Raw genomic sequence first — 12,913 nt, forward strand, 5'->3', positions numbered from 1 at the left:
GGAAAGTGGGTATCAGGTGGGGATATTTTTGTGTTTGCAAACTGGAGGCTGGCTGTGTCTCCTGGGCCAGGGAGTTAGCCAGTGCACCTCGTCTGCTAAGTCATCCCCTCTTTTCGCAGGAGACAGTCTTATAAATTTGGCTAATAACTCCCATTTCATTTCCCCAAACTCCATTAGAGGGAAATTATAATGAAGCTCAAATACTCGCCAGGTTATTCATGGGAAAGACCTTTGGCTCTTAAAAAATATATTTTAGATGGCTGGATTAATCTAGTGGCACATTATAATACGGCCCTGCTGAAGTTTGCAGGAGACTCCTGGCACCAGGCATTGTGCCTTCCACAATGCTGCCAAGGAGCATGAATTATCTTTACAGGAAGAGGCAGGAATTAATATGTCAGATGCAAAAGACCCAGGGGTAGCACCCTATGAAAGCCTAGGACCCTTGTTCCTTGTCAAGGTTCTGCAAGGTTGGAGTTATAATCACATGATTCCAGAGCAAGCTCCGTTAGCCAAACCTCCCTGAGAAGGGCACTTGACTAGGGGCTTAATTTATGACAAGCACGTTGGAAAAAACATGCTGATTTCATTCCTTTTATTACCTCCCTGGCACAGCAAGTTAATTAAAAAAAAAGTATGATGACTGCTTTGTGCTCACATAAGAGGTTGATTTGTAATGTAAATATATTCATGTGTATGGTACATACATTAATATAGAAGTAATAATAACAGCGGGTTAGTATCTATCACCAAATGAGCTTTGGACCCTGGGGAAGGCGTTATGCGCAGATTATTTATAACTCTACCAAGCCGACGTTATTCAATTCATTTTGTTGATGGGGAAACTGAGGCTCAGGGTGGTTAAGGAGCTTGCCCAAGGACATATGGCTGATGTGTGATGGGATTCAACCTAAGTTATAAGATAGTGTTTATGGCAGGGTGAACTAAAGCTCCTCTCTGTATGCTCTGCCTCAGCCCTACCATTTGCCTCCATTTAATCCCCATCAAGGTCAAGGAGAAAATTGAGCATGAGTGTGAAGGAAGATTGATGGGCCCTGTTCATTGTTGTATATGTGAAGAAGCTGAAGACTCTAACCAGGAGAAGGTTGTATGCTTCAAGAAAGGCGATGTTATTAAGACACAAGTAGGTTAAGAGTGAAAGGATTGAAAAAAGATATGCTAGCTCCTAATCGAAAGAAAGCTAGAGAGAGAATATTAGTATCAGACAAAGCAGATTATAGAACAAATAATATATCAGGCATTAAAAAGTGTCCTTTCATAATGATTACGGTATCCATTCATCAGGGTGACATAGCAATTCTAAATGTTTATGCACTGAATAACAAAGCTTCAAAATAGATGAAACAGAAACTAATAGACTTGCAAGAGGAAACAGACAAACCCACAATTACAGTCAGATTTCAACACCATGCTGTCACTCATCAGTAGAACAAGTGGACAGAAGATCAGCAAAGATGTAGACAGCTTGGATGACACCCTCCACCAACTCAGCCCGATTGACGTTTACAGATCACATCACCCAACAACAGCGGAACACACTTTCCTTGCTAGTGCATGCGAAGATGTACCAAGATGGGTCACACTCCAGTCTGAGACTAAAAAAAGTCAAGATTCAAGTCCTGTAAAGTGTGTTCTCTGACCGTGGTGGAATTAAATCACAAATCAGTGACAGAAACTTGGAAAATCTCCAAATAATTATACATGGGATGACACATTTATAACTAACCAGCAAGTCAAAGAAGAAATTATATGATTATCTCAGTAGCCATAGAAAAAACATTTAACAAAGCCCAACATTTGTTTCTGATTAAAAAACAAAACTCTGGTAGTAGAAGGGAACTTTCTCAGCAGAATAAGAGGCAGCTATGAAACAAATGTATCAGTTCAGTTCAGTTGCTCAGTCATGTACGACTCTTTGTGACCCCATGAATCACAGCACGCCAGGCCTCCCTGTCCATCACCAACTCCCAGAGTTCACTCAGACTCATGTCCATCGAGTCACCTCTGTCGTCCCCTTCTCCTCCTGCGCCCAATCCCTCCCAGCATCAGAGTCTTTTCCCATGAGTCAACTCTTCGCATGAGGTGGCCAAAGTACTGGAGTTTCAGCTTTAGCATCATTCCTTCCAAAGAAATCCCAGGGCTGATCTCCTTCAGAATGGACTGGTTGGATCTCCTTGCAGTCCAAGGGACTCTCAAGAGTCTTCCCCAACACCACAGTTCAAAAGCATCAATTCTTCGGCGCTCAGCTTTCTTCACAGTCCAACTTTCACATCCATATATGACCACTGGAAAAACCATAGCCTCGACTAGATGGACCTTTGTTGGCAAAGTAAAATCTCTGCTTTTCAATATGCTATCTAGGTTGGTCATAACTTTTCTTCCAAGGAGTAAGTGTCTTTTAATTTCATGGCTGCAGTCACCATCTGCAGTGATTTTGGAGCCCCCCCCAAAATAAAGTCTGACACTGTTTCCACTGTTTCCCCATCTATTTCCCATGAAGTGATGGGACCGGATGCCATGATCTTCGTTTTCTGAATGTTATAATTAATGGTGAAAGGCAAAATCCTTTCCTTTTCTAAAGATCATCCTTTCCTTTTCTAAAGATCAGAAAGAAGACAAAGATGCCTGCTCTCACAACTTCTATTCGACGTTTGTACTAGAGAAATAAAGGACGTTCAGACTGGAAAGTTAAAGTCGCTCAGTCATGTTCAACCCTTTGCGACCTCATGGACTAGACAGTCCATGGAATTCTCCAGGCCAGAATACTGGAGTGGGTAGCCGTTCCCTTCTCCAGGGGATCTTCCCAACCCAGGGATCGAACCCAGGTCTCCTGCATTGCAGGTGGATTCTTTACCAACTGAGCTATCAGGGAAGCCCTCAGACTGGAAAGGGGGCAGCAACAGGTATCGTTCTTTGCAGACGGTATGACCGTCTATGGTCAATATGATCAACTAATAAGTAAATATTGCACGCCTGTAGGATACAATATTAATAATACAGAAATAAAATTTATTTATATATACCAGCAATAAGCTATCCAGAATTGTAATTAAAAAAATATCATATATTGCATGCTAAGTCACCTCAGTCATGTCCAATTCTGTGACCCTATGGACTGTAGCCTGCCAGGCTCCTCCATACATGGGATTCTCCAGGCAAGAATATTGGAGTGGGTGGCCAGGCCTTCCTCCAGGGAATCTTCCTGACCCAGGAATCAAACCCAAGTCTCTCATGTCTCCTGCGTTGGCAGGAGGTTCTTTACCATTAGTGCCACCTGGGAAGCCCAAGTACAAAAGTACTTGCAGTTTTGCATTGTTGAGTTTTGCTGTTTGGTAATGTATTACATTCTTAAATAAACGTGGTTATGCTATACATGATTTTAATGCACATTTCTCACTTTATCTTTGTTAATGACTTATTACTTGCTGTGTATTTTATATTTATTTTAGACTATGGAAATGATAGACAAAAAGCAAATTAGAGCGATTTTCTTATTCAAGTTCAAAATAAGTCATAAAGCAGTGGAGGCAACTCGCAACATCAATAACACATTTGGCCCAGGAACTGCTGACGAATGTATAGTGCAGTGGTTGTTCAAGAAGTTTTTTAAGGAGATGAGAGCCTTGAAAATGAGTGCAGAGGCTGGCCATCGGAAGTTGACAGCAACCAACTGAGTGCATCATTGAAGCTCATCCTCTTTCAACTACATGAGAAGTTGGCAAAGAAATCAACATCGACCATTCTACAGTCATTGGACATTTGAAATAAATTGGAAAGGTGAAAAATCTTGATAAGTGGACACCTCATTAGCCGACCAAAAATTTAAAATCTTCATTTTGAAGTGTCGTCTTCTCTTATTCTACGCAACAACCACGAATCATTTCTCTATTGAATTGTGACGTGCAATGAAAATTGGATTTTATATGACAACCGGAGACAACCAGCTCAATGACTGAACTGAATCGAAGCTCCAAATCACTTCCCAAAGCCAAACTTGCACCAAAAAAAGGTAATGGCTGCTGTCTGGTGGCCTGCTGCCTGTCTGATCCACTACAGCTTTCTGAATCCTGGTGAAGCCATTACATCTGAGGAGTATGCTCAGCAAATCAATGAAATGCACCAAAAACTGGAACACCCGCAGCCAGCGTTGGTCAACAGAAAGGGCTCAGATCTTCTCCACGACAACACCCAGCTGCATGTCACACAACCAATGCTGCAAAAGTTGAATGAATTGGGCTACGAAGTTTTGCTTCATCTGCCATATTCACCTGACGTATTGGCAACCGACTAGCACATCTTCAAGCATCTCGACAACTTTTTGCAGGGAAAATGCTTCCACAACCATCAGAAGGCAGAAAATGCTTTCAAGAGTTTGTCGAATTTTGAGCCTCAGCTTACTAAGCTACAGTAATAAACTTATTTCTTTTTGGCAAAATATGTTGATTGTAATGGTTCCTATTTTGATTAATAAAGATGTGTTTGAGCCTAGTTACAGTGATTTAAAAATTCACAGTCCGAAATTGCAATTGCATTTGCACCAACCTAATACAATAGCATCAAACATATGAAATTAGGAATAAATTTGACAAAAGATAATATGTAAGATCTGTACACTGCAAGCTGCAAAACATTGTTGAAAGAAATTAAACAAGACCTAAAAAATTGAGAAATATATTTACCCTGTTATGGTATCAGTAGACTCAATATAAATTTTAAAATGTCTGTATATTTAAGGCAATATCTACCAAAATTCCAGTAGTTTTTATGTAGAAACCGTCCACTGATTCTAAAATTCAAATGGAAATGCAAAGGACCTAGAATAACCAAATAACTTTGAAAAAGAAAAACTACCTGAAATGGGGACTTTAAGCCCTTTCTTGCATCTCTTTTTAAGAGCAAAACCTTGTTCATGACTTCGCAGAAGTCTTCTCATCGATCCAAGAATGATCACTGAGGTTGTAGGGAGAGTGGGTCCCCAAGGAAAATCTGGGGGCTGTTCTAGAGAAGGGGGAATGGATATGTACTGGACAGGCAGAAACAACAGATTTTTTAAATATTTATTTGTTTTTAATTGTTTGATGATTGCTTTACAATATTGGTTTGATTTCTGTCATACATCAACATGAATTACCCATAGGGGTACATATGTCCCCTCCCTCTTGAATCTGCCTCCCACCTCCCATCCTTTCACACCCCTCTAGGTTATTACAGAACCCCAGTTTGAGTTCCCTGAGTCATATAGCAAATTCCCCTTGGCTGTGTATTTTACATACGGTAGTGTATATGCTTCCATGTTACTCTCTCCACTCATCTCACCCTCTCCTTCCTCTCCGCAGCTGTGTCCAGAAGCCTGTTCTCTGTGTCTGCACCTGTATTGCTGTCCTGAAGATTCAGGTTCATCAGTACCGTCTTTCTAGATTCCATGTATATGTGTTAATACATGATATTTTTTTTTTCTCTTTCTGACTTATTTCACTCTGTATAAATAGGCTCTGGGTTCATCCACCTCATTAGAACTGACTCAAATGCATTCCTTTTTATGGCTGAGTAGGCTGCAGTCCATGGGATCGCTAATAGTCAGACACGACTGAATGACTTCTCTTTCACTTTTCACTTTCATGCACTGGAGAAGGAAACAACAACCCACTCCAGTGTTCTTGCCTGGAGAATCCCAGGGACGGGGGAATCTGGTGGGCTTCCGTCTATGGGGTCGCATAGAGTTGGACACGACTGAAGTGACTTAGCAGCAGCAGTATTCCATTGTATATACGTACCACAGCTTCTTTATCCATTCATCTGTTGATGGACGTCTGTGTTGCTTCCATGTCCTAGCTGTTATGAATAGTGCTGCAATGAACATTGGGCTACATGTGTCTTTTTCAGCTTTGGTTTCCTCAGGGTATATGCCTAAAAGTGGTATTGCTGCATCATATGGTGGTTTTATTCCTAGTTTTTAAAGGAATCTTTATGTTGTCTTCCATAATGGTGGTATCAATTTACATTCCCACCAGCAGTGCACCCCCTCTCCAGCACTTGTTGTTTGTGGACTCTCTGATGATGGTCATTCTGACTGGTATGAGGTGATTCCTTATTGTATTTTTGATTTGCTTATGGTTTTTCCAGTGGTCATGAAGAAAGCTGAGTGCCGAAGAATTTATGCTTTTGAACTGTGGTGTTGGAGAAGACTCTTGAGAGTCCCTTGGACTGCAAGGAGATCCAACCAGTCCATCCTAAAGGAGACCAGTCCTGGGTGTTCTTTGGAAGGAATGATGCTAAAGCTGAAACTCCAATACTCTGGCCACCTCATGCGAAGAGCTGACTCATTGGAAAAAGACCCTGATGCTGAGAGGGATTGGGGGCAGGAGGAGAAGGGGACGACAGAGGATGAGATGGCTGGATGGCATCACTGACTCGATGGATGTGAGTTTGAGTGAACTCTGGGAGTTGGTGATGGACAGGGAGGTCTGGCATGCTGTGATTCATGGGGTCGCAAAGAGTCGGACACGACTGAGCGACTGAACTGAACTGAACTGAATAATGAATGATGGTGAGCATCTTTTCATTTATTTATTGGGGAGCCTGGTAGGCTGCCGTCTGTGGGGTCGCACAGAGTTGGACACAACTGAAGTGACTTAGCAGCAGCAGCAACAACAGATACTTTGTTGCAGCGAGCCCACTGGAATAAATAGAATTCAGTCTGAGCCATGGTTTTTCTCTCTGGCAATTCCCAGTAAAACATACGGCTTCAGGGGCTGTGTCTGTGCTGGTCAGGCTCCAAACCTCAGGGCCACAGAGCCTGGGAGTCAGTGAAGGGGGTACCCAGGAGAGAAGCCTTGATAAAGAACTTGACACGTTTCCCCTCATGAGGCACATACAGTCCAAGTGAGCAAACCTTCTGCCTCTGTCCCTCCTCCAGGGAGGTTACCTGTGGAATTGTCCCTACCCTGTCCTGCAAAGGTGGGCAGGGCCGTGTGGCTGATGGAAGCTGGAGGGACTTACCTCTCCCTCCTGGTGGAGGGCGATGGGAAAGGTGGGGATCACAGAAAGGCCAGGAACTCAGGGCTGCCAGAGAAAGTCTGAGGGGGAGAGAGAGTAAGACCCAGTCCTCTGATGACGCTGTGCAGTAGACAGCCAAGGGCTGTGGCCTGAGCACACACGGAAGAGAAAGGGACTCTCAGCTTCTCTCAGGAGTAGCTGCTCTGAGGCCACAGACCCAAACCTGACCCAGGGCCCCTTTTCCTTACCCTAGCTTACCCGCTGGGTCCACGGAGCTGGAGAGAATGTGCCCCCACTATCGGAAGCCTCCAGGTGGCCGTCTCCTTGCCGCAGGGTCCAGGGAAGCAGACAGGAGGCTCACAGAGAAGACAGCACTCCCCCGCCCGCCCACTCCAAGCTCAGTTCTTGGCCCCAAACCATCTTCCCAGGCGACACAGAAAGTCGTGCATCCTTGGGCCTTTGAGAGACTTCCCCAGAACACTGGGAGGAGGATAAAATTGCAGAGCTTACTTAGCTCCCCTAAGTCTTGGATGCCCACAGCCTTCTGAGGCAGTTACTGTCACTGTGCCCACTGAACAGTTGCAGAGAAGGGCGTGGGCATGTTAGTGACTGAGCCATGACTCCACAGTGCATGGGGGCAGAGGCTGACCTCTGAGTCCAGGCGGATTGGCTACAGAGCCCACCGTGATCCCATAGAACGTATGGTTCCAGGGTTGGAATGTTCTAGAATCTTCTGTCATAAACAGCATCATGTGTGAGATGGCAAGTCTGACTCGGCCCTCCTGCCCTGTCTCTTTTCCCGGGCCAGGGGAGAAGCAGGCCCACCTGTCCTTCCCATCCTCCTCTCTGTTCAATGCCGTCTTCTTGGAAACAGCAAACCGTATGCCTGGTGCTGTAAGAACAAGGTCATCCACAGGCACCATGTTGTATGTCGTTGTTCAGTTGCTCAGTCGTGTCCGACTCTTTGCGATCCCTTGGACTGCAGCACGCCAGGCTTCCCTGTCCTTCACCATCTCCCAGAGTTTGCTCAGACTCATGTCCATTAAGTCAGTGATGCCATCCAACCATCTCATCCTTTGCTGTCCCCTTCTCCTCCTGCCTTCAATCTCTCCCAGCATCAGGGTCTTTTCCAGTGAGTCGACTCTTCGCAATAGGTGGCCAAAGTATTGGAACTTATACCATGTAGTATACACCCCCCCAAAACAAGACATTTCTCCACAGAAAACAACCACGCCATGCTGTGAACACACACTCACTTCATCTTACTAAGAGAAATGCTAACTTCCATGTCTTTTCCAAATTACATTCAGTTTCCTCAGCTGGTTCTTAATTTTACTGTCTCCAGCCTAAAGTGTTTTTTTTTCACCCCCAGGAAAAGGAGCATTTTGTCCTAAGAGAACTTCATATCTCCTTAGAAGACCAAAACTGTAAGAACTTTGAAAATGATAGTTTTCTAACTGCCAGGTGGGCCAGGGTGTTGGGGGTGTCGGGGAAGCGTAAGAGCAGGAGCCTGGAACTTCACTACAGTTCCCACCCCAGAGCATATCAGACCTGATGTCAGAATCCAGACAGCTCTTTGCAGCCATCATCCCTTCTCTTCCGAAGTAACTGTAGGTTCCCTGGAAGCTGTGAAGATGGTGGAGAGAGGCCTTGGGTACCACTTATCCTGTTCCATCCAAAGGTAACATCTTACACAACAATGGAACCATGTGGAAATCAGGACTTCGACATGGATACAGTTGTGTTGCACGTAAGTGCCATCTTATCACATGTGTGCATTTGTGTAACCTTCCCTGCAGCCAATACCCAGAACCTTCCACTCACCACAAAGGTCTCCCTGTTCCTCTCATCATTCCTATCCCTTGATAAGCTCTTTCATTTTATCATTTAGAAAATGTGATTTAAGTAGAATCATCCTGGCAGCTCTGCTGGTAAAGAATCCGCCTGCAATGCAGGAGAGTGAAAGTGAAAGTCGCTCAGTCATGTCCAACTCTTTGCAACCCCACGGACTACATACAGTCCATGGAATTCTCCAGGCCAGAATACTGGCCTTCTCCAGGGGATCTTTCCAACCCAGGGATCGAACCTAGGTCTTCCACCTTGCAGGTGAATTCTTTACTGTCTCAGCCACCAGAGAAGCCAAAGAATGCTGGAGTGGGTAGCCTCTCCCTTCTCCAGTGGGTCTTCCCAGCCCAGGAATTGAACCGGGGGCTTCCCTGATAGCTCAGTTGGTAAAGAATCTGCCTGCAGTGCAGGAGTCACTGGTTCAATTCCTGGGTCAGGAAGATCCCCTGGAGAAAGGATAGGTTACCCACTCCAGTATTCTTGGGCTTTCCTTGTGGCTCAGCTGGTAAAGAATCCACCTGCAATGTGGAAGACCTGGGTTCGATCCCTGGGTTGGGAAGATCCCCAGGAGAAGGGAAAGGCTACCCACTCTAGAATTCTGACCTGGAGAATTCCATGGACTGTCTGGTCCATGGGGTCCCAAAGAGTCAGATATGACTGAGCAACTTTCACTTAAGTTTCTTAATTGCTACCAACTATTTACTTTCATGTAATTTCTGGTATGTGAAGGGCCTAAGTCTGCCCTTTTATTTTTTGTTTTCTGTTCTTTGCTTTTATTTTCCCATCTTAGTATTGGTTACTTGAACATCTGTTTTAGAGTCATGTTTCAATTTTTATATAGTGTTTCTGAGTATATCTCTTTGTATAGCTGTTTCAGCTGTTGCTCTGGATATTATATTATGCATATATGATTTATAGCAGTTAACTGCTGTTGACATTTTACCAGTTTGAGTAAAGTACCCAAACTTTACCTCCCACTAAGTCCCTTCACTCAACCTTGTTTAAAATATAATTGTTTTAAGTATTTCTTCTCTATACATTTAGAACCTCATTGAATAATGTTATAATTTTTGCTTCAACCAAACAAAATTTATAAAACTCAAGAAAAGAAATATATTGTATTTATCTTATTTATATGGTCTTTCTTCTTTCTATGTGGTCTAAGAGTACATATGTAAATATAGAATTCATTTATTTTATAAATATTTAGATGTTAATTTGGAAAATGTATGTTAAATATTTTAATATATTTATTATTAAATGTAAATTTATAAATAAAATTACATGTTAATTCCAGGGTTTCTATTTGTACTTTATAGGAAGAATAAAGAGAGGTGTATCTACTCCATCTTGGTCCGGAGACCTAATCTTTTAAGAAAAGAAAGTCTGAGGGGCTTCCCTGGTGGTCCAGTGGTTAAGACTTCCTACTCCCAACATAGGGGGCCTGGGTTCAATCCCTGATCAAGGGACAGAGATCCTGCATGCTGCAGAGTGTGGCCAAAATAAATAAATAAAATAAAAAGACACCAATTAAGAAACCCTGAGAAGGGAGAAACAGAAAGTCTTAGCACTCCTCTGCCCCGCTACAGCTTTGAGACAGCACGGATGGCAGCCTGGGAAACCATTTCTGCAGCATTCCCCTTGGTCCTTAGGCATCTTTTGGAGAAGACTTTGGGCATCCTGGAAATACAGAGCAGGACTGAAAAAATGCAGAAGGAAGTGAGATGGGGGGTACTTGAGTTACCTTGTCTCCCCCCTGAGATATGGTCAACCACATAACTTCCCAAACCAGGAAGTTACGGGCATCTAAAAACACTGGGTTTTGATTCAGAATCCAACAGGCTTTCCTCTGTCCACCAAAAGCCCTTGCTGAGGCTTGTCAAGGGACGTTGCCACACACTGCTTCCTCAAAGCACCGCCCCCCACCCCCACCCCCGGAGTCTGGGCGTCATCCCCACCTCTGTGTCCCTCATCCTCCCAGGGAGCCATCCACACCAAAGGATTATGCTGACCACTGCCAAGGACCCTGCAGCAGCAGCTCAGTGGACAGACCACCAGGATCGGAGCAGGAACTGTGCAAAGCAGTGACCACCCGACCTTCAACTCCAAACACACGCTTGACCCATTCAGTAGGTTACAAATCCTCTCAGCTGGTTTACTTCCTAGATTTTTGCTTTAAGAAACTTTGGGTCATTCGCAAAAATAAGCCCACTTTGCAAAAGTGAAAATTTGCTGTTGTGTACAATAAAAAAACTTGCAGACCATGAAGATGTTTCTAGGAATATTGCTGAAATGCACACTGGCCTCCGAGGGAACTTGTTTATTTGGAATATCACTTCTGAAGGGATTGTTTGTCAAACAAAACCAAACAAAAATAAGTCAACTTCCTTTAGACATAATCACTCCCATCTACCTTCAGTGGCTCATGGGGACTCCTGGGGGCTTCTGTATTCTTACGACTTCCTGGAGAAAGGCCAGACTCTGGTCTCAAATAAATCCACAGAAATGTGCTGTGTGCCTGGCATGGAGGTGCTGACGAAAGCAAAGGATTTGGTTTTATCCCTGGAAGTGTTTCAAGACTCAATGACCAATTTCTCCTGCAAATAAGTTCCCATCTCTTGTGGCTCAGATGGTAAACAATCTGCCCGCAATGCAGGAGACCTGGGGTCGATCCCTGGGTCAGGAAGATCTGCTGGAGAAGAGAATGGCAACCCACTCCAGTATTCTTGTCTGGAGAACTCCATGGACAGAGGAGCCTGGCAAACTACAGTCCATGGGATCACAGAGTTGGACACAACTAACTACAGGCCAAGCTTCACAAGAAGCCCCACCTTTCTACCAACTTTCCCCACTCCCAAACCTTCCTTCACTTACTCATTCAGTAAGTGTATACTGAGCATTTATTTTGTACCAGGTACTCTACTAGGTGATGGAGAGTACATTGAAGAAAACACCCGAAATCTTGCCTTTATGGGAACTTACTTTCTCATGGGAGAAACAGATGATAAGCCTAATACAAATAAAGTATATGGTATGTTATCAATAGAAGGTATTAAGTGCTCTGTAGACAGTGAAGCAGGGGTGCAGTTTACAATGAGGGAAGGCCTCGTTGAGAACGCGACGTGCAAACAAGGACTTGAAGGAGGTGGGGAGTGAGGCTCGTGGATCCAGGGCAGGATGCACCGGGCGGTAGCAACAGCCCTGAGCTGAGAGGGCTTCTGGTCTTGTCAGGGACAGCGAGGAGGCAACGGAAGAGACTGTTTTCACTAAGTGAACTTCTAGTCGGGTCAAATACAGACCAGTCATTTTTTTTTTTTTTTTTTTTGTAGCTTATTGCTACTTAGAATTTATTTGGCTTTGTTTCTTTTTTAAAATTTTAATTGAAGTCTAGTTGCTTTACAACATTAGTTTCTGCTGTACAGTGAAGTGAATCAGCTCTGTGTATACATGCGTCCCCTCTGTTGTGAATTTCCTTCCTGTTGAGGTCACCGAGAGCACCGAGTGGCATTTCCCGTGCTCTCCAGGCCTCATTAGTCCTCCGTTGTATGCACAGTGTCAGTAGCGTGTACACGTCAGTCCCAACCTGCCGTATCCTCCCACCTGTGTCTCCCCTTTCTCCTTGCTAGCCATACCTTTGTTCTCTACATCTATGTCTCTATTTTATAAATAAGATCATCCATACCAATTTTTTCAGATTCCACATATGTGCATTAATACATACTTGTTTTTCTGACTGACTTCCCTCTGTATGACAGTCTCTAGGTCCATCCATGTTTCTACAGATGATCCAATTTCATTCCTTTTTATGGCTGAGTAATATTCCAAAATAAAGTCAAGTCTTGCAAGCAGGATCTTCCAGGGAACCACCAGACAGGTATGAGAACAGGGTTTTGACCCCCTTTTGCCAGTTCACTTCAGTTGCTCAATTGTTTCTGACTCTCTGTGAGCCCATGAACCACAGCATGCCAGGCTTCCCTGTCCATCACCAACTGCTGGAGCTTGCTCAAACTCACGTCCATCGAGTCAATGATGCCATCCAGCCATCTCATCC

At 44.0% G+C, this 12,913-nt stretch overlaps 1 long non-coding RNA gene across 2 annotated transcripts; it reads left to right on the top strand.

The window, feature by feature from the left end:
• Positions 1-6,173: 6,173 nt before the first annotated feature.
• LOC133259122 (uncharacterized) lies at positions 6,174-12,596 on the top strand. 2 transcript variants are annotated; one of them, XR_009740269.1, is made up of 4 exons: positions 6,174-7,922; positions 8,390-8,444; positions 8,623-8,698; positions 10,182-12,596. It is a non-coding gene; the product is annotated as an uncharacterized LOC133259122 (long non-coding RNA). The 2 variants fall into 2 exon arrangements; XR_009740268.1 differs by having other exon boundaries at positions 10,844-12,595.
• Positions 12,597-12,913: the final 317 nt, after the last annotated feature.

The sequence above is a fragment of the Bos javanicus genome, chromosome 13 (assembly GCF_032452875.1).
Source record: "Bos javanicus breed banteng chromosome 13, ARS-OSU_banteng_1.0, whole genome shotgun sequence".
NCBI lineage: Eukaryota > Metazoa > Chordata > Mammalia > Artiodactyla > Bovidae > Bos > Bos javanicus.